Source organism: Chlorocebus sabaeus, chromosome 17 (genome assembly GCF_047675955.1).
Source record: "Chlorocebus sabaeus isolate Y175 chromosome 17, mChlSab1.0.hap1, whole genome shotgun sequence".
NCBI lineage: Eukaryota > Metazoa > Chordata > Mammalia > Primates > Cercopithecidae > Chlorocebus > Chlorocebus sabaeus.
This window is the reverse complement of record NC_132920.1, coordinates 71314824-71340592: the sequence shown is the minus strand read 5'-3', so window position 1 is coordinate 71340592 and position 25769 is coordinate 71314824. Positions and strand designations below refer to the sequence as shown.

At 38.9% G+C, this 25769-nt stretch overlaps 1 long non-coding RNA gene across 1 annotated transcript in view; it reads right to left on the bottom strand.

The window, feature by feature from the left end:
* Positions 1–22917, bottom strand: part of LOC140708952 (uncharacterized) — a 149614-nt gene extending 126697 nt beyond the window's left edge. The window contains exon 1 of the long non-coding RNA XR_012089264.1: positions 22663–22917. This is a non-coding gene — a long non-coding RNA (uncharacterized lncRNA). The remainder of the gene's footprint in view (positions 1–22662) is intronic.
* Positions 22918–25769: the final 2852 nt, after the last annotated feature.

Below are 25769 nucleotides of genomic sequence, written 5' to 3'. Positions count from 1 at the left end.
GGAGGAAGAAGCAAATTTGGAAAGGAAGATGGTGAATTCAATTCAAGCTATTTTAGAGACATTTAGGAAAAGATTTCAAATAAGTACTATGTTAGCCTGTTCTTACACTGCTAATAAAGACATACCCAAGACTGGGTAATTTATAAAGGAAAGAGGTTTAATTGACTCACAATATGCAGGGCTGAGGAGGCCTCAGGAAACATATAATCATGGCAGAAAGGGAAGCAAACATGTCCTTCCTCACATGGCAGCAGGAAGAAGTGCCAAGCAAAGAGGAAAAAGGTCCTTATAAAACCATCAGATCTTATAGTAATTCACTCACTATCACGAAAGCAGTATGGGGGAACCAGCCCATGATTCAATTACCTACCACCAGGTCCATACTACAACACTTGGGAATTACGGGATTACAATTCAAGATGAAATTTGGGTTGGGACACAAAGCCAAACTATATCATTCTGTCCCTGGTCCCTTCCACATCTCATGTCCTCACATTTCAAAACACAGCCATGCCTTCCCAACAGTTCCCCCAAATCTTAATTCATTTCAGTATTAACCCAAAATTCAAGTCCAAAATTTCATCTGAGACAAGGGCAAGTCCCTTCCACCTATGAGCCTGTAAAACCAAATCAAGCTAGTTACTTCTTAGATGCAGTGGGGGTACAGGCATTGTGTAAATACACCCTTTTCAAGTGGGAGACATTGGCCAAAACAAAGAGGCTACAGGTGCCATGCAAGTCACAATCCAATAGGGCAGTCATTAAACCTTAAAGCTTCAAAATGATTTCCTTTGACTCCATGTCTCACATCCACATATCACTCTGATGCAAGAAGTGGGCTCATATGTCCTTGGGCAGCTCTGCTCCTGTTGCTTTTCAGGGTACAGTACCCCTCCCAACTGCTTTCACAGGCTGACATTGAGTGACTGTGGCATTTCCAGGTGCACAGTGCAAGCTGTCAGTGGACATATCATTCTGGGGTCTGTAGGATGGTGGCCCTCTTCTCACAGCTACACTAGGCAGTAACACGGGGGGCTGCTGTGTGGGGGATTTGACCCCACATTTAGCTTCTGCACTGCCATAGCAGAAGTTCTCCATGAGGGCTCCACCCCTGCAGCAAACTTATGTCTGGAGTTTCCATACATCCTCTGAAATCTAGGCACCCATAGGCTTAACACCACATGTAAGCCGCCAAGGTTTGGGGCTTGCACCCTCTGAAGCAATGGCCTGGGTTGTACAATGGCCTGGGTTGTACCTTGACCCTTTTCAGCCACAGCTGGAGCTGAAACAGCTGGGACACAGGCTGCCATGACCTGAGGCTGCACAGAGCAGAGGGGCCCTGGGCCTGGCCCTGGCACAGGAAACCATTTTTCCTTCATAGGCCTCCAGGCCTGTGATGGGAGGCGCTGCTGGGAAGGTCTCTGACATACCCTGGAGACATTTTCCCCATTGTCTTGGTGATTAACATTCATCTCCTCATTACTTATGCAAATTCTGCAGCCAGCTTGAATTTCTCCCCAAAGATGGGTTTTTATTTTCTATTGCATCATCGGGCTGCAAATTTTCCAAACTTTTATGCTCTGTTTCTTCTTGAATGCTTTGCTGTTTGGGAATTTCTTCTGCCAGGTACCCTAAATCATCTCTCTCCAGTTCAAAGTTCTACAGATATCTAGGATAGGGGCAAACTGCCACTAGTCTCTTTGCAAGAATATAGCAAGAATCACCTTTGCTCCAGTTCCCAAGAAGTCCCTCATCTCTGTCTGAGACCACCTCAGCCTGGACTTCATTGTCCATATCACTATGGACATTTTTGGTCAAAAGCATTTTGGTCAAAAGCATTCAACAAGTCTCTAGGAAGTTCCAAACTTGCCCACACCTTGCTGTCTTCTGAGCCTCCCAAGCCTCTGGGAAGTTCCAAACATGCCCACATTTTTATGTCTTCTTCTGAACCCTCTAAACTGTTCCAAACTCTGCCTGTTACCCAGTTCCAAAGTCACTTTCACAATTTTGGGTATCCTTGTAGCAGCACCCCACTCTCTGTGATTCCAGTTTACTGTATTAGTCCTTTATCATGCTGCTAATGAAGATATACTTGAGAGTGGGTAATTTATAGAGGAAAGAGGTTTAATTGACTCAAAGTTCAGTATGGCTGGGGAGGCCTTAGAAAACTTACAATCATGGTGGAAGGGGAAACAAACACTTCCTTCTTCACATGGCAGCAGGAAGAACAGTTGAGCAAAGAGGGAAAAGCTCCTTATAAAACCATCAGATCTCATGAGAACTCACTCACTATCATGAGAACAGCATGGCGAGAATTGCCCCCATGATTCAATTACCTCCCACCAGGTTCTTCCCACAACGTGTGGGAATTATGGGATTACAATTCAAGATGAGATTTGGGTGGAGACACAAAGACAAACCATATCAAGTACTTAATGCACTGTGTGAAACTCAGGAGTAAGAGTTACATGTTGCTTTAGGAGTAGTCCAAAAATTAAAAGTCCAACAACTGAGAGTGATCATTGGATTTAGCAATAAATAGACCATTGAAGATCTTAGTGAAAGTAGTTTGAGAGGAGGCGAGAACTGGTAACAAGGAATGGAGTGAGGACAAAGAGCCTCAGTCATACTAGTTTGTGTAATAGATCAACCCCAGAATATTGTGTGGCTTAATACATTGAACTTTCATTCTCTCCTCATAGTGGAATAAATCCAAGCAGTAACACAGGGACACACAGGTTCTTCCCATTTTGTGGTGCAATCATCTTCAATAAATAGTCTCCAGAGTCAGAATGGCAAGAGAGTGAAATCTTGCATGTGAGAGCCTTTTATGAAATATTAGAGCAGCATTTATCCCTTTCATCCATATTCTATTGGCTACAATCAAAATGGTACCCCTCAACTACAAGGAACTAGGAAATCATTTAATGGGCACCTAAGAAGAAGAAGAGAAGTCCAAAAGTTAAAAAGCATTAGCATCCACCTGCACAACAAGCAACCATCTTTGCAGGATGGAAGCAGACTGGGAGAACAGAGAGGAGAGCTCTAGGACATTTTAAAAGAAAGTGATGTTCAACCTGAGCCTTGAAGAACAGTTCACTGGGAAATCAGGGATGGCATTCTGGGACTCAAGAACAGAATATGTCAAGGGCATAGCTTGTCATACATAGACCATGGATCATAAGGGAGATACAGGGAGAAGTGCAATCAGAAGTGAAGGAGTCAGCCATGTAATCCTACATGTGAAAGAAAGCTACCTTTCAAAATAGTTATCAGTATTTCACCCCAAGGAAATTTCCAGACAAGTTTGCAATAATCCTCTAAGATTTGCTTTAGGTGCAAACAATAAGAAAATGGAAAAACAACAAACTTTGTATATTTTCTTTTGTTTCTTCTCCTTTCACAATGCTTATTGTATTCTACTACATGTAATAAACTCTCCATAATCATGTATCTAATACATAGAAATACTACACAAAGACTTTCTCTTTAAGGTTTGATTTTTAACATTTATTTTCTTTATTTATCCTCTCCTATCTTTATTATTTAATCCTCAATGAGAATGTTGGCAAGTTTAACTGGGAATCTTACAAAACATTGTTGCCACTTTCTTATAAGAATTCCATTAAAAAATTACCTTGCGATAATGTGAATATCTATTGCAACTACTTTTCATAGTTTTTCTAAAAAGTTAAAAAAATTTTAAGAAGATGAACCTGAAAAGGGCACATCAGGACAATATTTTTTGTTTCATTAAGAAGCAACAACAACAAAATGTGATCTGCAGCACTATTAAGGATAATTGGAAGTGTAATTATTCCAGAGAATTTTAGATTTAATTGTCACTTCACTGCACATGTTATCCAAATACCTGCCAGTCTCTCTCCAAAGATGCCAAAATCAATGGTAAAAATAATATATAATTAACTGATTTGTGAAGCTGTATATTTCAAAATTAACATGTGACCCAGTATGAATTTTATTTATGAATTTTGTATATTTCAACTATTTCCAGAAGACATTGAGTTCATTGCAATTAAAAATTATTAGCTATATATTACTAAAATCCTTTTCTGTGAAATCTTCTATTTATGACTGAGATTATTGAAACTTAGATTAGATTTATTGGGTTTTAATATTCTTGTTTGCAAAATGAAAAGTGAAATAAGTTTCGATTCTAATAGACTCGGTAGATGACATATCAAAAAAATATTTTTACAAACATTCTCCAGGAGTGGAAAACTTTAAATGAAGGACTGAAATGGAAGAATTGCAAATACAGACAAAAACCTACCAAGGCAAAAAGAATTCCACATTATCACACATGCAAGCATCTCAATCAATTATTCCGTCAGTGTTTTTCATGTCACTTGAGAATCCTCGTTCTTGGCATTCCATGAAGCATCTACACAGACAGAAAGGCTATACTGTCTCAGGTTGTATCTATTTACGCCACACACCTGGAGGAAACTAAAAAATTCATCAATAATTCCAAATATTCTACCACTTATTATGAAGACACTGCAAAAGAAGAAAGAGTGCCACCTAGTGAACGCCTTCAGGAATCTTTCCTAAGGGTATTCATTTGATACCCATCTAAGGATATCTGCTCAGAGCTATGTACTGGGTACATACTTCTCTTGAGCCACGCATGCTCCTAGCAGCCTTCGCACTGCCCTATTCCCTTATACTTGGTGTCTTGTGTCTGGAATGACTATGCTTTTCTTCTTCTTCACACCTGCTAAAATTTTACAAGACAGTTTCAATGGTGCCTCATCTTTAAGACTTTTCCAACTGCCCCTCTTCCCAAGTAGAATTACTTTCTTAGGGGCTTTGTGCTTCTACCACATTATCTATTATCCTCCTCTCTCATACATGTGTGTATGTGTGGCACATATTCTGTTACTATTTTTTTTAGATGTCTGTATATCATATTCTGTATATTTTTAAGATATTGACAGAAACAATATCTGTCATATAATAAATGCTCAATTAATATTTTTTGCATGCATCAAAAGACTAATTTTAAAAGGGTCACTTTCATTTTGTAGTACTAGTACCCATTACCCTGCTCAAGCAATCTAGATTTTAGAATATGTTCTGATAGTATCAAAGATATTGATGACTACTTCTGTTATATCTTTAAATTGGTAGTCATCAGCAAATTGACTCTATAAGATGATGTTTATCCACTATGGACATCTTTACTGCTAGATGAAAATACAATAACAACTAACAGACTCTATGTGTCTGCCTTTGATTACTTTATAAAACTAAAAACAGACTCACAAGATACTCAATGAATGTTCATGAATAAGTTCATAAATTCATATTGTTAAGAACTTCAGGTCAGGCGCAGTGGCTCATGCCTATAATCCCAGCACGCTGGGAGGCTGAGGCAGGTGGATCACGAGGTCTGGAGTTCAAGACCAGCCTGACCAAGATGGTGAAACCCTGTCTATACTAAAAATACAAAAAAATTTAGCCAGGTGTGGTGGCAGGTGTCTGTAATCCCAGATACTTGGGAGGCTGAGGCAGAGAATTGCCTGAACCCGGGAGGCAGAGGTTTCAGTGAGCCAAGATCATGCCACTGCACTCCAGCCTGGGTGACAGGGTAAGACTCTGTCTCAAAACAAAACAAAACAAAGAAATTTATCCATGTTAGGGGCTATGTCAGAAAAAAACAGATGATGAGAACATGATCACTGATAGACCTGGAGAAACCCTAGAGAGAAGTTCTGCACTCACCATCCTACAATGCACCGTACACACTCCCCAGCCTTCCACCTCAAAGTTATACCACAACGTAAAGCAAGTTTAGTGTCAGAGGCAAACAACAAGAGGTGAAACGAACAAAACAGAGCTTAACAATACAAGGTATAGGGGAGATCCAGGAAGGCCACTGGGTCCAAGGGTTCACAGAGGAACCACAGGGAGAGGATCAGGGCTTGGTCTACAGGGAGAGCAGGGAGTGGGTGCTCCTGGAGGGGCCACGTGTAAAATGAAGTGGGATTCTAAAATAGAAATCAGACAGCTGGAGGAAAGTTGAAATAGGTAAGAGGATTAAGAACGCAGATGAGAATACAAGTGTATTCTTAATCAGATTTGGGCCAAAAAATTAGACAGCAGAAGGAAGGTGCCAGCAAAAAGAAAACAACTAAATACTCCCCCAAAGTCTTGTCAAAACAGAAATCTGTCTCATATTTAAAGTACCCTACACCTCAGAGAAAAGAGGAACATGAATGCTTCTCAAACTTGGCTGCATACATTTTAAAAATCTCATCATCTGGGTCACACCCCATAACAATTCAGAATCTCTGGGGTTGGGATCTGGGTTTCAGAACTTTCCTAAAGCACCCTACTTAATTATAATGGTTAGCCAGAGTTGATGACCACTGCTCTAATGCAACAGGCAAGCAGAATAATCTTCTCAAGCCATCTCTGAAGGAAGCCAAACTCCCAGGCTGATAACCAATCAGCTGCTTTCAGGCCATGGACTGGAAGAGGACTGACATAGCCAGGAGGTTCAACGTCGTGTTGAAAGCACCAGGATCTGGCAGAGAAGTCTGTGGAGATGGCAGGAGATCTAGCCCAGAAGAATGAAAGCAAGATTAGAGGCAGAGTAGAAGCAAGCTTGGCCTAGGGCCTTTCTGGAAACCAGCAACCAAACCACAATTTGGATCAGAACCAGGAGAATGATTCAAAGTAGGATTGTGTACATGCACCAGAGATTAAAACAAGGTGATCAGTGGAGATGTTACCATAAAATAATAATTACTGTATGCCATGCATTTTCTGTGCCTTTGCTCGGTCTTGCTGATAAAACAAGTCTATAACTGGAAGATCCATCTGTTTTTGTTGTTTTTGTTATTTTTGTTTAACATATACTTCTGGGTGGAGGAGTAGAGGGCTATAGAGATAGGATGAAAAGCCCAAAGGAGAGAGTATCTTAATGAAAGGAAATTTTATTGATGATTAAATATAAATCTTTAGTTTCCTCCAGGTTTATATATGAGTAGTTGAAGGACGGTTTGAAGAAACTTTTGAATTAAAAATAAACTGATTAAAGGCAAAATAATTTAAATGATTATACAATTCAAAGAATGTAAGCAAAAACATATTATTCACGCTTATGTTTATCATCCCTATTTTTTATGGAATCTATTTAAAAACATAGATGTGAGATTTACTTTACTATGTAAATATTTATGATTAATTTTGCTTATGGTATTTTCCATCTTCCGGTATATGACTCATTTCAAATATGAAGACTCTTTCAAAAAAGTGAATAAAAATTCCCATTAAACAAAATAAGTCTGTACAGGAGGTTATGAAAACTAAGTGATAATATATAATCTTCCAAAATAGACTGTGACAGTCTCAATCAAAACTACTATAAATTTACAAAAACATACGGATAATATCCTGGCATAAGCTGCTCTCACCTTTTAATACTTTTTGCATCTGCTTAAATAATAGTATTTTAGGAATCTCTGGTTAAACATAAATTTTATTCTACATCGAGAGAGAAAACAATCAGTGGTATCTTTATGTAATACAAAAGTAAAATATGATAATAAAATCCCAATCAACTTCACCATGTTTAAAGAACTGATCTACAAATACGTGCAACAATATAGATAAACTTCACAAACAATGCATAGGAAAAACAAAAGCCAAAAGAGGACATACTGTGTGAGTCTGTTTATCAGAGAAACAGGTAAAACTGGTTCTGCTATTAAATATCAGGACAGTGTTTAGCCTTGAGAGTGGGAACAACTGGGGGCATCAGCTTGAGAGTGGGAATAATTGAGGGTAATGTTCTGTTTCTTCATCTGGTCAGACTGGTCAGTGAGGACTGTCTGAGTATAGTAAGTTTGTAAAAAGTCAATGCAGTATACATTCTGATAGGTGTACCTTTCTGTAGATATAGTATGCTTTGAAAAAAATGTTACTTTTCAAAATCCCACCAAAAGTGCCTCTGTATAGCCATTTTTTTTTTACCACAATGGATCAAATCAGAAGCAGCACGAACGACTGTTTATCATCTTGGATTTGGAGTCTGGTAGCTTGTGTTTGAATCTTGCCTCTATTACCAGCTGTGTGGTCTTGGGGGAATGACCTAAACTCTCCAGAATCCAGGAACCTCATTGATAAAAGGTGATTCAGAAAGCCTCACCTCAGAAAATTATTGGGAAGTGTAAATGACGATTATAAAATAGCACTGTTTCTAGTACATGGCTGGATAAATGTGAGCTTCAGCTCCATATGCATTTCCTTCACCTATGGGGAACCTTAAATTATTTCATAACATCTACTAGAACTGTTCTATTGATATATTTTCTTAATTTCTATCCTTGTCCCCTCAGTTCTAATACAAACTCAGTAAAGGCAGAGATAATGCCTCATCATGGAGGAGGAATTCACATGACTAAAGGTGTTAGGCGGATGTACAAATCAGCCAGGTGATCTTCACGAAGGAATTCTAGGCCTGGGGCACATCCCACCTAAAATATTCAAATTAAATGGAAATATATATAAACACTCCAATACCCAAACAGAACCCCTCTGCAGGGAAAGACTAACCCTTGGTTTCTTATCCTTACTTAGAAATCACACTGTTTAACACCATGGGCATTGTAGTCACATACCACCTCATTTTTTTCTAGCTTTGCCTCTTAGCTATTTTACCTTGAGCAAGTTATTTTACCTTCATAAGCCTCATCTTATTTATTTGTAAAATGGAGACTATAACATTTTACATGCTGCATTGTAAGGATTAGATGGAGTTGTTCCACTCATACCTGGCACATAGTTATTGTAGCTAGGGAAAATAGTATTATTTTATGTCTCCCAGCTCCTTGATTGATGGGCAGAACTAAAAGACAGTCAAGAGGCTCACATAATACTAAAGAAGAACAAAACAAAGCAAAAAAAAAAAAAAAAAAAAAAAAAACCCTGTGATTTCCTTGACTGGTTGATTGATCAAACAATAGTTGGATTCTACTTTGTGTATTAGAAAAATAATAAGCATTTTTTTAACTCAGTTCCTAATGAAACTTGACTGCTGACTACAGACTGTACATAATTTTGATTTATTTTGCCAAGATCTATGATTAAATTTTATTTATTAGTCCACATGTGTTAATTATTACTGCCTTTGATGCAGAAAATGCAAAACTATGAAGCCCCTGACTTAAGCTATGGTCATGGAATAGGATGATGCTATCTAGTGTATGACCTTGGCTTGCCCAAACTCCATTAATTTAATTCAAACAATACTAAGCATGTAGAATATGCACACATATTGATGGGCATATAAGAAGCTATAAATGTTATTAAAGCTCAGTTCCTTCTATAAAGAGTCCTGGAATGAATTAAGGGGGTATATTAGTCCATTTTCATGCTGCTGATAAAATCATACCCAAGACCGGATAATTTAAAAAAGAAAGAGTTTTAATGGACTTACAGTTCCACATGGTTGGGGAGTTCTCACAATCATGACAGAAGGCAAGGAGGAGTAAATCACATCTTACATGGATGGCAGCAGGCAAAGAGAGAGAGTTTGTGCAGGGAAACTCCCATTTTTAAAACCATCAGATCTTCTGAGATTTGTTCCCTATCATGAGAACAGCATGGGAAAGACCTGCCCCCATGATCCAGTTATCTCCCACCAGGTCTTCCCCAGAACACATGGGAATTATGGAAGCTACAAGATGAGATTTGGGTGGGGACGCAGAGCCAAACTACATCAGGAGGATACATTATGCATTTCTAGAACTATCTATATGTAGAACTAGCACCAAGCAGATTTGATTGACTAAGTGCAATCTTTCAAAAGGAAAGGTATCTGGGAACACAAGGAAGGCAATAAAGTCATCATCCAGTCAGGTGTATAGAGAGGGAAATACATGGAAACGATAACTTTGGAAGAATGTCTATTTGTAGGAGGTGGAGAAAGAAAGATGACCCAGAAAGAACACATTAAGAAAAGTGAACTCAGAGACAGAAGGAAAGTAACGAAAAGATAATTTATTCCTTGAAAGTCAATAGAAAAGAAGGCATTTAAGAAGAAATGTTGGACAGCGTCTTCAAACATTTGAGTGGATAATGAGGATAGAGAGCAGGCTACTAGTTTTGCTGTGACTTGTTATTTGGATCACGAGTGATCTTTTCAAGAGCAGTCTCAATGGAATGCTGAAAAGAAGCATTAAGAAGGAATTGGGAAGTGATTTTGAATACGTAGCTTATTCTTTTGGGAAGTTAGACTATCACAGATAAAAGTGTGTAGACCAGTCAAAGGAAGAGAGCTGGTGATATAGCTTGGATGTGTGTCCCTGCCCTAATCTCACGTTGAATTGTAATCCCCAGTGTTGGAGGTGGGGCCTGGTGGGAGGTGATTGGGTCATGGAGGTGGATTTCTCAGGAATGGTTTAGCACCATCTCACATGGTACTGTTCTCACAATAGTGAGTGAGTTCTCATGAGAGCACGTTGTTTAAAAGTGTGGCACCTCCCCACTCTCTTCCTTGCTCTCGCTTCACCATGTGTCATGCCTGCTCCCCCTTTGTCTTTTGCCATGATTATAAGTTTCCTGATATCTCCCCAGGAGCCAAAATGATGCCAGCACCATGCTTCCTGTAGAGCTTGCAGAACTGTGATCCAATTAAACCTCTTTTCTTTATAAATTACCCAGTCTCAGGTATTTAGTTATAGCAATGTGTGAACAGCCTAAAACAGTTGAGGGGAGAGTAACTATACAGATTATGTGAGGGAATTTTAAATGTATCCTAAACCTTAAAATATGCTGAGGCGAGGGGCAGGAAAGGAGGTAGACACATGGTCAGATTGTGTATGGAAAAATCCCCCTGTCCATAATGGAGATAATTATTGGAATTTAGTTCTGTTTTTGGTGTAGGGTTTGGGGGTTATTTATTTTTTACAATGCCCTTTCAGAGGTTGCAAAAGAGAATCACTGTAATAAGAGAGTGAGTGAGAATGGAATAAAACAAACAGGAGATGATCAAAGGATATTGTATCAAATCACAAGGCAGGAAACTACTTCCACCAAGGTAAGAGTCAATAAAGAGCAGAACAAACACAGAGGATTTTTTTGTTTTTAATTTGTGTGCATGTGCATATTATCTTTTGTGTAGAAGGTATAAATCAGGGAACTGGTAGTCTTTATCCAGTGGCAAGGTAAAAGTAAAATTGGCCATTTCAGAGACAGAGGGGAAGTAAATCTTCAAGGGGATTGCAAAAGTTGGGAGGGCCACTGCAAGAAAAGTAACCTAGGGAGATGAATCAACTAGCACTGAGCAGCATCTTACACCCACCTTAGGGTAAGCACTGATGTGCGGTGGAAAAACTAGCAGACACAGTTCCTGGGCCTTTCTACAGCAACGTGTACCAGCATGGAGCTGTGGAAACCAAAGGAGTGGATGGGGCGCATGTAAGAGCAGTGTTAAATAAGGAAGCCAGCCAAGCTCCTATGTCCAGTCAGGAGGGAAGGTGCAGCGTGGGCATAGGAGGCACCATCACAAGCAGCTACTAAAAACAATGTTTAGTCGACAGATGGCGGAGTGTGGGCAGAAAGGGGTGTTTCCAAATTCTAGGATTGACATAAACTAGTTTTAAAGGATAAGAAGATATTAATCAATTAACATATAGAGGTGAATCTGTTTTTTTTTTTTTTTTTAGGAAAGTCTTCTTAGAGGAGAAGAGCTTAGGACACATACTATATTGTGGCCAAAAAATAAAGCATTATGAGGAAGCTCAGGAACCTGGAGCAGAAATGCAGGATGGGGTTTGGGGAGGAGCTGGTTTATATACGTTGGCCACAGAAAGCCTCACTGATGAAGTGACATTGGAAAAGACACCAGAATAAAGGTAGAGGCCACAGAGTTATCTGGAGGAAGGTGTTACAGGGAAAGGGAGAATGGTCCTCTACTGAGAGTGTACTCTGGTGTCCAAGGAATAGCAAAGATGACAGTGTCACCAGAAATGAATGAAAGAGAAGGTATTATTCATCACTGGTATAGATACTGTTAGTCAAATTCAAACATTCAGTTTTTTAGGATAAGGTGCATCTAGTTTTCTTACATTTTACAAAGAGAGGTTTCTGGTTTTATTTATGATATATTTATAGATTATGTTTTGTTGGTAACATTTTTTATTATAAGTACAAATGTTGGAGGGTTAGACCCAGTCGAAAGAAAGTTGGAAATACACAAGAAAGACTGGTGAATTGGTCTAGTGAGTTCCTAAAGGGAATAAGAAAATGTGGGATTTAGAACATGCAAGCATGGATTTGTCTTGGATGGGAGGGAAGGGAATAAAGACAGGCACAGTTGCAGATGTGTATATAGGAAGGGATTTCAGTCTTGATAGATTCCCTAGTCTCAGGTGAGATCTTTCCAGTTAAGAATGATGAAGACTGTGGAGGCAGAGTAGGCAACTTAAAGAGAACAGCTTGGATTTGGAAGAACAGTTGGAATGAATGGAAGAGTGTGCTGAACAAGTATGTGCCAAGGATTGCTAAGTGTCATGGAGCATCCACGTTAAGCTTGGACAGTACATATCTTGGGGGTCAACAGCCAAAATAGTTGCATGATTTTCTCCAGCATTTCCTTGAAAGCTAAAAGATAAATTCCTATTTTTATGGAAGCCAGTGCCCTTCCTAAACAAGATGCAGCAGGAGAATGTATAGGCTGGCTCTCTGATATAAATGTAACACTTGCAGAATATTAAATACACATTCGCTGATTCAATCACTGGTTATTGAGTGTTCTCTAAATGCTATGAGCAAAAACTAGAAACTGTGGTCTAATGGAAACAAGACACTAATCAAATTAGCTCACAAATAAATGGAAAATCACAGTAGTGGAAAAGAAAAGGAAAGGAAAAGACGAAGGAGCCATAACGACATCTAACAGTGATTTTTTTCCCCATTGCAGGATGGACTAAGAAGTCTTCCTGGAGGGAGGAAGAAGAGATTGAGCAAATATCTGAAGACTGAGTAGGAGTTCTTTAGAGGAAAAGAGTGAAAGAATTGTAGCCGGGGTAGAGAAAACAACATATGCACAAACCTTGGGGTGGGAAGGAAGGGAGAGCACAGTAAGTACCAGGGGCTGAAAGCCAGCAAGAGGAAAAGCAGAGTTAGATTCTAAAGACAACAGAGCAGGCTTGAGGGTCATGCTGACGATTTCTCTTTATCATTAGAGAAAAGAAAGACATTGAACTTGTCAGCAGGAGAATCTAGTGAGCAGATTTGCATTTCTCAAAGACCACCATGAGTGAAAGGTGGACATCAGGGGGTTCTGCAGGAGCCTCTACAAGAGATGACAGGTCTGGGATGGGTGAGAAAATGGCAGGGATGATGGAGGCAACAAAGTGAATGGTTGCAAGAGACACTTTGAAGTTAAAACTAATATAGATCCATATAGTGGATTGAATAAAAAGCATCAGAGAGAAGGAGGAGAAAGTAAAATCACCTGGGTTTCATCTCATTCAACAGGCGAGATGGTACAGCTTTGGGGACTGTAGAGGAAGCTCATGAGTTCCGTTTCTGTCATATTCAAACTTAAACAATCAGAGTAGGAACACTTACACAATGTACTTGGCATTAAAATAATTTGAAGTAATAAATTTGTTGACAGCATTAAATATAACCTATATTCTAGTATTTGGTTATGATATTACATATGTCTCTTCAGATTTTGCCTTTTGTATGTACATTGAATGACAATATTGAATGACAACACTCTTATCTGCAGAGAGACGTCCATGGCACAATAACCTGCTTTCTATTAGGGAGCCAAAACTTAATGCCATTTTATGGGTTAGGAAACTGCAGAGGAAAGAAGTCAGGAGCAGCATATAAAGAAAGAATACTGGGTTAGCTGTCTGGAGTCCTAGACAGCTCAGCAGTTAAATAACTCTCTGACTTTCAACCATTGCTTAAACCCTCTAAACCTTAGTTTATTCACTTTTGAATGCAAGATACAAAGAAAGAATAAATGGGTTGAACTATGATCTCTCCAGAGGATCTTCCAGTCATAAAACTTAAAGGAATTACTTGAGAACATAAAAAGCTACACAGTAAATAACTGAGGTTTATATTCTGCATTCTTAGATTTCTAAGTTACTATGTGAGGGCAGACTTCTTTTCCCCAAATAGAAAAAAAAAAAATTAAAAAGAAGAAAGAAACAGGTTCTAAAGTGAGTAACAGGTCTGAAAGTGAAAGGCTTAAAGTAAAGGCAACAGAGGTCAAGACATGTAGGTAAGAAGAGAAGAAAAAAATGATACTTTATGTCTTATCAAAGAAATGCTATGAACAAGGCCACTAAATCAATACATAGTAGAAGGGTTTTACAAGAAATTAAAAAAAAAAAATGGAAGAATTACAATTAGCTATTAACAGCAAAAAAAAAAAAAAAAAAAAAAAATCCCTGTAGTTTATTAGCATGGGATATGCAATATTAGGGCAAAATAAGATTTTCCTCAGTGTTGCTATTATAAATCTGAACAGTCACTGCAACATTTATTATTTCTTTTTCCTTGTTATTAAAATAATCTGCATCATTTTTATATGTAAAAATTTAACAAAATGTAAAGAAAACACTCTTAATTTCATCTACTCTAGAGATTAAGATTTTATTTCCTTTTATTTTTCTTTTACTGTTTTGAGTAGCAATGACTTTTATAAATAGAAGATTGGAATGACACACAGCCTATATAATTGTGTGTACTGCTATAAATATTGTTAATCATTTATGTTAACATTCATCTTTCCTAAATATTTTTCAAACATTTTGTGCATGCTTAGTAAGTAATTATTTAGATGTTTCATAATTCAATAAATTGCAACTCCTAACTCTAGGGAGGCCCTTCAAAGTTTTACACACCCTGCCTGTGTGATCGTTTCTGGGATGGACATGTGGTACAGCTGGGTTAATCGAAAGTTTTAGTAGAACTTTTGCAGGAATTATTGGAAAAGAGGTTTCTTTCTTTAGGATGAAACTCAGCTGACAATTAAATAAACACCAGCTAAGAACACTAGGTAGGGGAAGGAGAAAGAGAAGAAGAGTGAGAGAAGGAGAGGGAAGAGGGAGAGGGAGAAGGAGAGGGAGAGGGAGAGGGAGAGGGAGAGAGAGAGCCAGAGTGAGACTCAGTGATCAAGAATGCTGATGAGATGACTAAGTCTATAGGCCAGCCCGACCCCCTTTCCTCCTCTCAGCACAGTAGTGCTGGTTGTTACCTAGAAACAAACAAATGCAAATCTCATTCTGGAAACCCAGATATAAAATGATTTTTTTTTTTTTTTTTTTTTTTTCAGATGGAGTCTCGCTCTGTCACCCAGGCTGGAGTGCAGTGGCACACTCTTGGCTCTCTATAACCTCTGCCTCCTGGGTTCAAACAATTCTCCTCCCTCAGCCTCCCGAGGATGGGAGTTATAGGCGTGCGCCACCATGCCCAGCTAATTTTTGTATTTTTAGTAGAGACGGGATTTCACCAAATTGGCCAGGCTGGTCTCGGATTCCTGACCTTGTGATTCGCCCACCTCTGCTTCCCAAAGTGCTGGGATTATAGGCATGAGCCACCACGCCCAGCCAGAATATATATATTTTTAATCTTTATTTGTATTACCTTAAAAGCCCAGGGTTTTTACATAGTGCTTCATGCAGAGAGCTTTCCAAAAAAACAGTTTAGATATTTCTCTGTCTTCTTAAACCTTCTCAGTCTAGGTGGCTACAAAAAGTCTCTTCACTTTCTTCCAGAGCCTTTATTGCCCATCTTCCAGTCTGCCCTCCACTTGGCCACCGGGCTTGGGAACCTCCATCCTATTCTTAGCCCTGTGTATAGAATCTGGTCTACCTTGCTGAAGCTCTTCCCTTACAGGGAACAGCTCTCTGGAACTCTGGTGAAGAACTCTTCCACTTTGTGCCACACAGAACTGCTAGTTCAGGATCTAACTTCCCTGCTAGACTAAAAGCTCCATGTGAGCCAGCATCTTGTTTATTACTCTATAGCCACCATCTAACATAGTGCAGAACACATGATTAAACCCAACAAATATTTGCTGACTGAACAAATGTCTAGACTTTCCCAGCATGCAGTGGAAGAGGAGCTGTGAAAGACTGTGACCAGGATGGAAGAGGAGAAGGAGAGTGGCCAAGGGAAAGGAGAAGGCAAAGAGCAGACAGTAGAGTATTAGAAAGCATAAACAGTATTTTTCAGTCAAACCAGAGAATCTCTATTTTCAAACCCATTTCTTTCTTTTCTTCCATTATCATTTCATCAATTTATCATTCCACTAATCCATTCATCAGTTTCACTGTGAAAAGTGACGGGACAAAGCTTTCCAGGTTCTCAAACACAAGTGGCTACTCTCCCATATGCTGCGCGGTTCACCCCTAATCTCTGACCATGCCACTGCTATTGTCTTCCCGCAGAAAAGAATATTTGCAGATGTTAGAGAGAACATCCTGACTGAGATTTCCCACCTGAAGTCATAAGAACTGTAAGAACTTTGAAATAGAGAGCACTTTAAAGAGAAAGTAAGCAGATTCTAAAGCATTTGTGTGTCAAGAATACTCATGGCTTTGTCCTTTACAAAGGAAATTCTGAGTTTTTCTTGATAGAAAACATGTGTAAGAAGAATCAGTGATACTCAATGTCATCTAAACATCAGAAAGAAAAAATGTAGGGAATCTTCTCTGTAGGGAATTCCATTTTTTAGAAGGCAGAGTTTGGCTTTTATTTTTGTTTTTAGCTGCTTCAAGAAAAGAAGACACAACTTGTGTTTTGACATTAAGTTTAGCAAATATAATCATCTGAATTTAGCTTTCAGCCAATCCAACTTAATTTGTATCTTAAGATCCTAAACTTGGTTTAGAAAAAGTCATCACTTCTAGCATATCCCAAAATAATAAAGACAAACATATGTGGGAGAAAAGATAGTCACCAATACATTTTTTAGAAATCATATCTCTCTTTTTTTTTTTTTTTTTTTTTTTTTTTTACCACCAGTACCAGTAAGAAATGGAACTAAATGATCTATCACAAAGCATAATTTTATGAAGACTTATCCAGTTGGGTAATAGGAGGGTGAGTGAGCCTGCATCCCCAGCTGTCTACATTCTAGAATTAATTACTAGCAATTATCCTGAATCTAATACATATTTTTACATATTCCCATGTAAGAACATGTCTTCTTCCCTCTTCCACAACCACAGCACCTATTCCTTCTGCTCAAGCAGAGTCTATTATTATGCTCAAGATTAACCTCATTTAATTTAATGAATATTAAAAAAAACCCACTTCCACCTAAATGGGATTAAACATAAAGTCATATAAGAGAAAGAAAAAGGGGCAAAGTTATAGGCTGTAAGAGGAACTCTTCTACAGCATGTCGGCTTAACACAGCGAGAAATAATGGGTTATATCTGAACCCCTGAAGGAAACTTTTGCAGTTAAACCTCTATAAAATGTAGCCAACAGACTGGTCCATGTGATCACTGGCCCAAAATTCTCCTTGGATTTTCTAATGCTTTATGCAAGTTCCTAGAGATTTAGATATGTTCTCTAAAGCTTAACCTCGGATATTAGTAAAAGCCCCTGCCTGATGGTGTGGGGAAAATATTACACAAGGGTGTGTCATACGTAAGTTTGCATTAGGATCAGCCTGTCAGCTATGTGAAACACCTACTTATGATACATAATAGTAAAATGACGAAGTGTTTCCCACACTAAGTTCACATAGCATGACTACTATTACAAAACCTAAGCAAATCACTTTGGTAAATAATATGCCCGTGGAATAAATAACTATTGGAAAAACATTTCTGTATTTTATTAACTGAGTTAATGGAGCACTTTATCGTGAACCTTAGGGATCTAAATCTATTTTAAAAACACAAAACAGGCTGGGTGCGGTGGCTCACACCTGTAATCCCAGCACTTTGGGAGGCCGAGGCGGGTGGATCATGAGGTCAGGAGTTCAAGACCAGCCTGACCAACATGGTGAAACCCCGTCTCTACTAAAAATACAAAAAAAAATTAGCCAGGCGTGGTGGCACGCACCTGTAATCCCAGCTACTCAGGAGGCTGAGGCAGGAGAATCCCTTGAACCCAGGAGGCAGAAGTTGCAGTGAACTGAGATCACACCACAGTACTTCAGCTTGGGCGACAGAGTGAGACTCCATCTCAAAAAAAAAAAAAAAAAGAGAGATAAAAAGAAAGAAAAAATAAAAAAACACACAAAACATTATACAGGGCTGAATGGTGGCCCCAATAAAGGTATATGTGCATCTTAGTCCGCAGAACTTGTGCATGCTGCCTTATTTGGAAAAAGGGTCTTTGCAGATGTAATTAAGTTAAGGAACCTGAGATAAGGAGATCACTTTGGGTTATTCAGATGAAACGTGAATCCAATGACAAGCATCCTTATAAATGATACAAAGCAGAGAAGACAGGTATATAAAGGAGAAGGTAATGTGAAGATGGAGGCAGAGACACAGCCATAAGCCCAGGAATAGGGGCAGCCACCAGAAGCTGGGAGAGGCAAAGAGCCCCCGAGGGAGTACAGCCCTGCCAGGTGTTGAACTTCTGGCCTCCAAAACTGTGAGATAATAAATTTCCATTTTTTTAAACCACCCAGTTTGTGGTGATTTGTTATGGCAGCCCTAGGAAACTAATACAACCATCGAGATTATTCTGTCTTTAAAACTCATATAGAGAATAAATTCTAGCTATAGAGAAAACCCTGGACTGGTTGTCAAGATAGATGGCTTCTTTTACAGGTACACCCAGAATTCACTGTGACGTTGAGCAAGAATCTTAGCTTTCCTATTAATCAATTTCTTTCTGTGGAGTTGAACTAGATGATCTGAAAGCTTCCTTCCAGCCCTAAAATCTGCATTTCTGGTAAGTGACAGTGTGGCACACTGAAGGAGAAGCACAACTAGCATTGAATGAACTTAGTCACACCCACACACAAGTCCTTAAACACACACATATATTTTTACAAGCAAATTTTAGGATTTTGTTGGAGAGAAGGAAGACATAACAAGATTAGCTATAATTGTTATCATGATCATAAGGAATCATGTACTCCTCATGATAAATCCTGCTGCAGTCCAGGTCCAGTCAGGAGATGGAAACTATATAATGGTTAAACAGGGAAAGTTGAATATAAAGAATAATTAAACTCTAATAAAGTAGAAACTATAAGATAAGAAAATTTTTTTTTTTTTTTTTTTTTTTTTTTTTGAGACAGAGTCTGGCTCTGTCACCCAGGCTGGAGTGCAGTGGCGCAATCTCGGTTCACTGCAAGCTCTGCATCCCAGGTTCATGCCATTCTCCTGCCTCAGCCTCCCGAGTAGCTGGGACTACAGGCGCCCACCCCCACGCCTGGCTAATTTTTTGTATTTTTAGTAGAGATGGGGTTTCACCGTGGTCTCGATCTCCTGACCTCATGATCCACCCGCCTTGGCCTCCCAAAGTGCTGGGATTACAGGCGTGAGTCACCGCGGATAAGAAGAAATTGTATATAGTACTCCAGGACTGACAGTAACCAATAAAGGAAATTTGGAAGAGGGTAAGATTTGTTGGAGAAGGGGTGGTTCAACCACTAGAGAGTGGAGACGTTTGATAATCTGGCCAGGCTAGAATTGGTCTAGAGTTGCTGGGCAAATGACAGGCCACCTTCCAGAGTGTAAGTAGTGAGCAGGTGAGCAGGCACTGGTGGCATGAATGTGCAGTGGGAATCTGGGCACCAGCTAGGCCTTCAGAACGCAGGGAATGTGGCAGAGAATGCAGAAGGAATGACGACCTGTTTTGTGATTCTCTGGGCCCTCGCAGCTGCATACAAGCTGCACAGAGCTCCAGGTTCCATGTAAAGTGAGCTGCAGAATGGGCATTGTCAGGCCAAGGCTGCAAGATCACAGAGAAACTGCATCCTGAGCCTGTGGCTGGGACAGTCTCTCCCAGATGCCCTCACACCCACACTGCTCATCTCCCCAGCCCACACCAGAAATTGCAGGAAACCTCTTCCTTCCCATTGTCCTTCCAGCATCCTCTATTAAGAAAACCTAGCATTGTGCTCAAAATGCTTTAAAACAAACCCCTGTTATCACAGAACATACACTGAAGAGTGCATGTGGAAATGAGAGGCAATAAATTAACAACTGACACACTTGCAAAGTAACTGTTATCTATACTTGCACAGGACACACCAAGGCTTGGAGACACGAATGCAGCCGGGAATGATAGAGCTGGAAATTATGTTCAGCACCCCAAAGGATTGGTAATTCCTAAAACTAGGCTCTAACCACACTCCCAGAGCACTATGATGAAAACTCTCCACTCAAAGTATTTTGTAGATGGTTCTATATTTTGAATCCATTATTAGACTTCTTATGATCATCTGGTAAAACTATTTGATTAGAATTTTCCCATGCTCTTTTTGTTAACAAAAAGAGGCAAATGGGAAAACCATTCCTATTTTCTAACCTTCCCTTCATCTCCATACTGGGTTAAATGTCTCTCTCCTGTGGTTAAATGGCCCCCTCTTCTTAACAAATGCATCTGTGGATTTCTTCAAAGCACTCATCACACTCTAATGTAACTATCTGCTACCTGTGTGGTTTTCACCCTAAACTGCAACCTCCTCAGCTGTGGAGGCTGATCTTTGCAGTTCCAGGACTAGGTAACTGCCCTGACTCACAATAGATGTTTAATATAAGGGTGTTGAACCAAACCAAAGAGAACAAACTTACCTCAGGTATTTATTCAAATAAGTCATTTCTAGGATATAACTCAGGGTCGAAACTGTCCATTGATCAAGGGGTTAAAGGACACACACCAATCAGTGCCACAGGGTCTTTGATGGCGTACAAGGTCTACAGCATGCGAAGGATCAGAGAGTGAATTTCCAAAGCAATGTCCTGGAGGGAGGCCCAACATGCTCAGAAATACCAGTCCAAACAAAAATCTTAAGGGCAAGGCGCCAAGTGTCAAAAGAAAAATTGAGAGTGTATAGTTGGAGGATTTGAAGTCCTGAAACACAAAGAGAGCTGCTATGAGGGAATATTGCAAGCAGGTGAAAGAGAGGAGGTGTGGATTGATTCCCCCTGTGATAAGCCCCGACCGCTTTTAACACCCTCTCAGCACATGTTTGTGGAGTTATATGGAGTTGATTTAAAGGGTTAGGAATGGTACATACAGCACATTCTCCATCATTATAACAAACTGGCTGGCTCATTCTTTTTAAAGTCTCTCACATGGGTGTCTACAGTCATTTACATGTTTAAGTGTGACCCCACTTTAACAGATCAGATCCATAGCCACAGGCAAGGTGGCGGGAAAACCACATCCTCATCCCTGTAGCAAATACGACTTTAATCAAGTCGCTTTATATACCACTGGGTACTTCTACTCTTGTGTTTATCTAGGTCACCTCTTCTCATTCTCCCAGTTCCTTGGAGAATAGTGCCTTTCCTGTCCCTCCCTACTCCATCTTCTTCAGGTACTAACATTCTAATTTCCATGTGTTTTCCCAGGTTACCCACATCCAGGTCTCAAAAAAGTTACAGTCTTCCTGGATCTGGAGTGTTCTATTTACTGTCAGACCTTCCTTCCCACCTGTAAGCCTTCTATTACCTCCTGCTAGATTCTTAGTTGTCACCTCCCCACTAGCCGAGACCTTTCCTGCTTGCTTTCCTGGAACCTCCTCTGGACTATATGCCAGCCCTGATGTGGGAATATATCTGTGTCTAGTTTTCTAGATGCTGAATGTCTTTTATCTGATTAATATACTGACAATTGAGCCCCAGTGAAACCACATTAGCCACATCTACAGTGCTACAAAGTGATTACTTATGTTTAACACTTTGACCTAGATACACTACTTGAATCATAGATATATGAAAAGTATAAACTTAATTAAGTTCACAAAAACTTAATTACATCAAATTTTCTCTAGTTACCAGGAATATAAATTAATCAATATTAGAAAGATTTTCAATGCAAGGAATAAAACAAGAGGTATCAAACTAATACTAATTTAACCAATTAATCATAACAACCATTGCACTCAAACATTTTATTGTCAGCAATCAGTTATAACACCACTCCAAACAAAGTATGTAGGTTTTCATATATATATAAATATACATATCACCACTGTTTCTATCCCAAATGTGGTTAACAGACTTCCACAATTGCTGTTCTGGAAATTCTTTTTTTTTTTTTTTTTGGCTCATTTCTGCTCATAAAAATTTGATATGTAGGACAATATAATTTTAACATCAATTTTCGCTGCGAAGAGACATAACGAGAATCTGGAAGAGATCCTCCGCTCACAGGGCTTGAAGGACATATTCTGAGTCCAGATTCAATTCTGAGCACAAGTCTCACAATTTACTGTAAGCACCAAAAGTTTTCAAATTTTTACTTTATTTTTTGACATATTTAAAAATTTGAATAACTGTACTTTCACTTCCAATCAAGACAGGTAACCAGGACCAGATATACTCACTATCATTAGACAACTAAGAAACGAGTCTAAATATATTTTAGACATCAAAAAACAGAGAGTGTGAGAAAGATCTCTGAGAAATGGGAAACAAACTAAGTGAGCCCCAGGATGTCCCCACTTACTGCTTGCAGAGTGTTTCCTGGCCACCGTGCTGGGAGTCTGAAGGTCTTCCTGTGCTGAGGAGACGGAGTTGAGAATTCAGAGGCAAAGGTGGATGGAATTTGCAGAGCAAAATACTGGATAGGAAAGAGTTGCACAGAGAGAGGAAAATGACCAAGAGAGTTGCACAGAGAGGGCGAGAGAGAAAGAGAAAGAGAGATCCAGAGATTTGGTAGAGGGCTTCAGCTGGGTACTGATGAGCACCTGTGTGTGAGGAAGCTGCCTGAGCAGGGAGAGAACTAGTAGCAAGGAGCAAGGAGGAGAACCTCCAGAGCTCACACAAGGTGGGAAGTAGTTCATATCCCCATGAGCCAAAATATGGAGAAAAATCATAATAAAATAGGCATTCGGTAGAGTATTTGGAAGAGTATTGCCCCAGTAGTGAGGAATATTTTGTCCTAAATTGAATACTCTGGTCTCAACTAACAAAGCTTAAAAGGAGCAAATTTAGAGATCAAACTGTTTCCAAGTGACTTAACTGCAACCCAGAAGAATGTTTAAGAATATTTAAAAGAAAACAAAAATATCAGCACTGAACAACATGAAATTCACATCTGTCATCCAGTCAAAAATTACAGATATACAAAGAAGTGGGGAAATACAACCCATAAAGAAGGAAAAAATAATCAATAGAAACAGCCTCCAAAGTACAACACAGCATAGGTGATAGAATTAGTAAAAAAGGACATTAAAACAGTTATTGTAGCTATATGCCATATGGTCAAAATCTGAATAACTTAATTACTCTTGGCAATAATACTGCTCATTGAGTTTTAAAATATGGCTATCTACAATATGAAGGCATTCTTATTTTGCTGTTTTTGTTACAGAAAATTTCAGGGATTATAGTGCCTATATACTTCAGTTATTTTTTTCCTTTTTTTAACAAGAACATTGTTCTGTATTGCATAGGCTAGGAAGTTAAAATATTTCTGTCTGCTGAATTCAAAAGAAAAAATTTGTTGCTGCTTGGACTCAATTATCTACTTATATCATTGTTTTACAGAGCTACCAGTGTCAAAGCACATTGGAATTTTTGAAAACATTAAAAGCATGAATCAGTCAAAATGACTATTGTATAGTAGAATTTACTTAAAAGCCAAGGAGTAAGTAGAAGAAGAAAAGAGAAAGTCAGAAATCATATCATACTGCCATGCTTAGCAGACCGGAAACACATTCATGGCCATGGTGTCTGTCAATAAAAATGATGGCATATCCTGAATTACAGCCAGGTCTAATGAGCCTTGAGGCGAGTATCATGCATGCTTAAGCAATGAATTACACCCACTCCAGGTATCTAGAGTATTATTCATTTTATTTCCTGGCTCACAAAATAATCTCCCCACAGCTGGCCAAATGACTCAAACCTTAAAGTACCTCCCACATGGGGCCCAGTCTAGCTCCTTCAGCTACCTCAGAAAGAGCTCAATGGGGGAATGAGTAGTGCTGGGAGAGGTGCAGCCTATGCTGCCCGACTTTTTACTACTACAACTTTTTATACCCCAACGTCTGTCAGTAGGACAGTCAAACAATGCAGAGACATAAGAAAGTGGTGATAATTTTTATCATTGACTTGTCCTCACTCTTACTCCTCTCTCCCTATTGATTTCATGAGCTCATCCCAAATCACTGTATGGACCTCTGATAGGTAACTTGTCTTTAGATGTCAGTTTCATTGTGTCACTCAGAACTGTAATGGTCTTCTGTTACCTTAAAATATCATGTCGGAATTCATGTTTCTTGTAATTAAGGTCATTAAATATGTGGCCTGATTCTCCTTTAAAAGTGTCTTAGACTCAGCAGTCAAGCTTTCTAAGTGCCGATCTTGGCTTCACTATTCTTTGGCTGTGTGACCTTAGGTACGAAGCCCCAGCTTCTTCATCAGTAAAATGGAGATGAAAATGGTGCTATCTACTTCACAGATTTTTGGTTAAGGAAGAAGAGAGAGAATGTACGTAGGACACTTAGCATTGTCAGCATTTTATAAATGATAGCTATTTTTACATATTCAAATATATTTACCTGTCTTTCAGAACAGGAACATTCTTTCTCCCAATAGGGACATTTATTACAGCCTGCTCGTCAACACAGACACACACACACACACACACACACAAACACACACTCATTCCTATCTCTGCTTGTTCTCATGCTCGTCTTTTTCTAAAATCTGTGCCACTTCTTGGTTAATCTATCCATGCTTTAAGAATCACCACAAGTCCCTCCTGAATCATTAAAGCTTTCGAACTACTCTAAACCCCTGTTATAACTCTGGTTTTTTTGAAACGCAAGTGACTATATTCTCTAGTAAAGCAATTTTTACATACTGATTTTTAATAAAAAACATATTTGATATATTTTCATGTATGTATTTTGTCTCCCCAATAATAATCTGAGATCCATAATGACAAAGAACTATGACTATGTTTTTCACAGATGATTTCTTCCCCTTTGGTAGATATTGCAATGTTCAACTCAGGAAATCATTATTTATCGATTTATTAAATGCAAGACAAAATTTCAAAAAACGTGAACAATTTTTAATGAGTTTATATGATAAGAAATGGACTTAAATGTGTCAAAGAGGGCAAGGTATGAATTTGGCCTGGGTGACAAACAAAGAAGAAAGATGCAAGAAATGAAAATATAGTACATTTGGGGTTTCTCTTCTATGTCTGAAGTTTGAAAATGAGGTATAATAACTTTCTCTCTCACAGTGTTTTGGTTTTCATTTCTCATCTTTAATTCTAATACTCTCTGCATATCAGAGATGCGTATTTAAGCAGTTCTTTCATTGCCTGGCCCTAGAAGTAAAAATGCATTAGTCAGTAAGCAGTCAGCTACAAAAGTAAATTAAAATTTTAAAAAGCCTCTGAATTGAGAGATAAGATAAAGAAAAATTTTCTGAATCTTGAAATCTAACAAAAATCAACAGTTGATGAATATCAACATGGCAGAATTAAATTACAATGGGAAAGATTTTGTATTTTTTTTGGGGGGGGGGCTAGAAAAGAACCCACCATATCCAATCAAGAATACATAGCATTTCTTTAAAACAACATACATAATT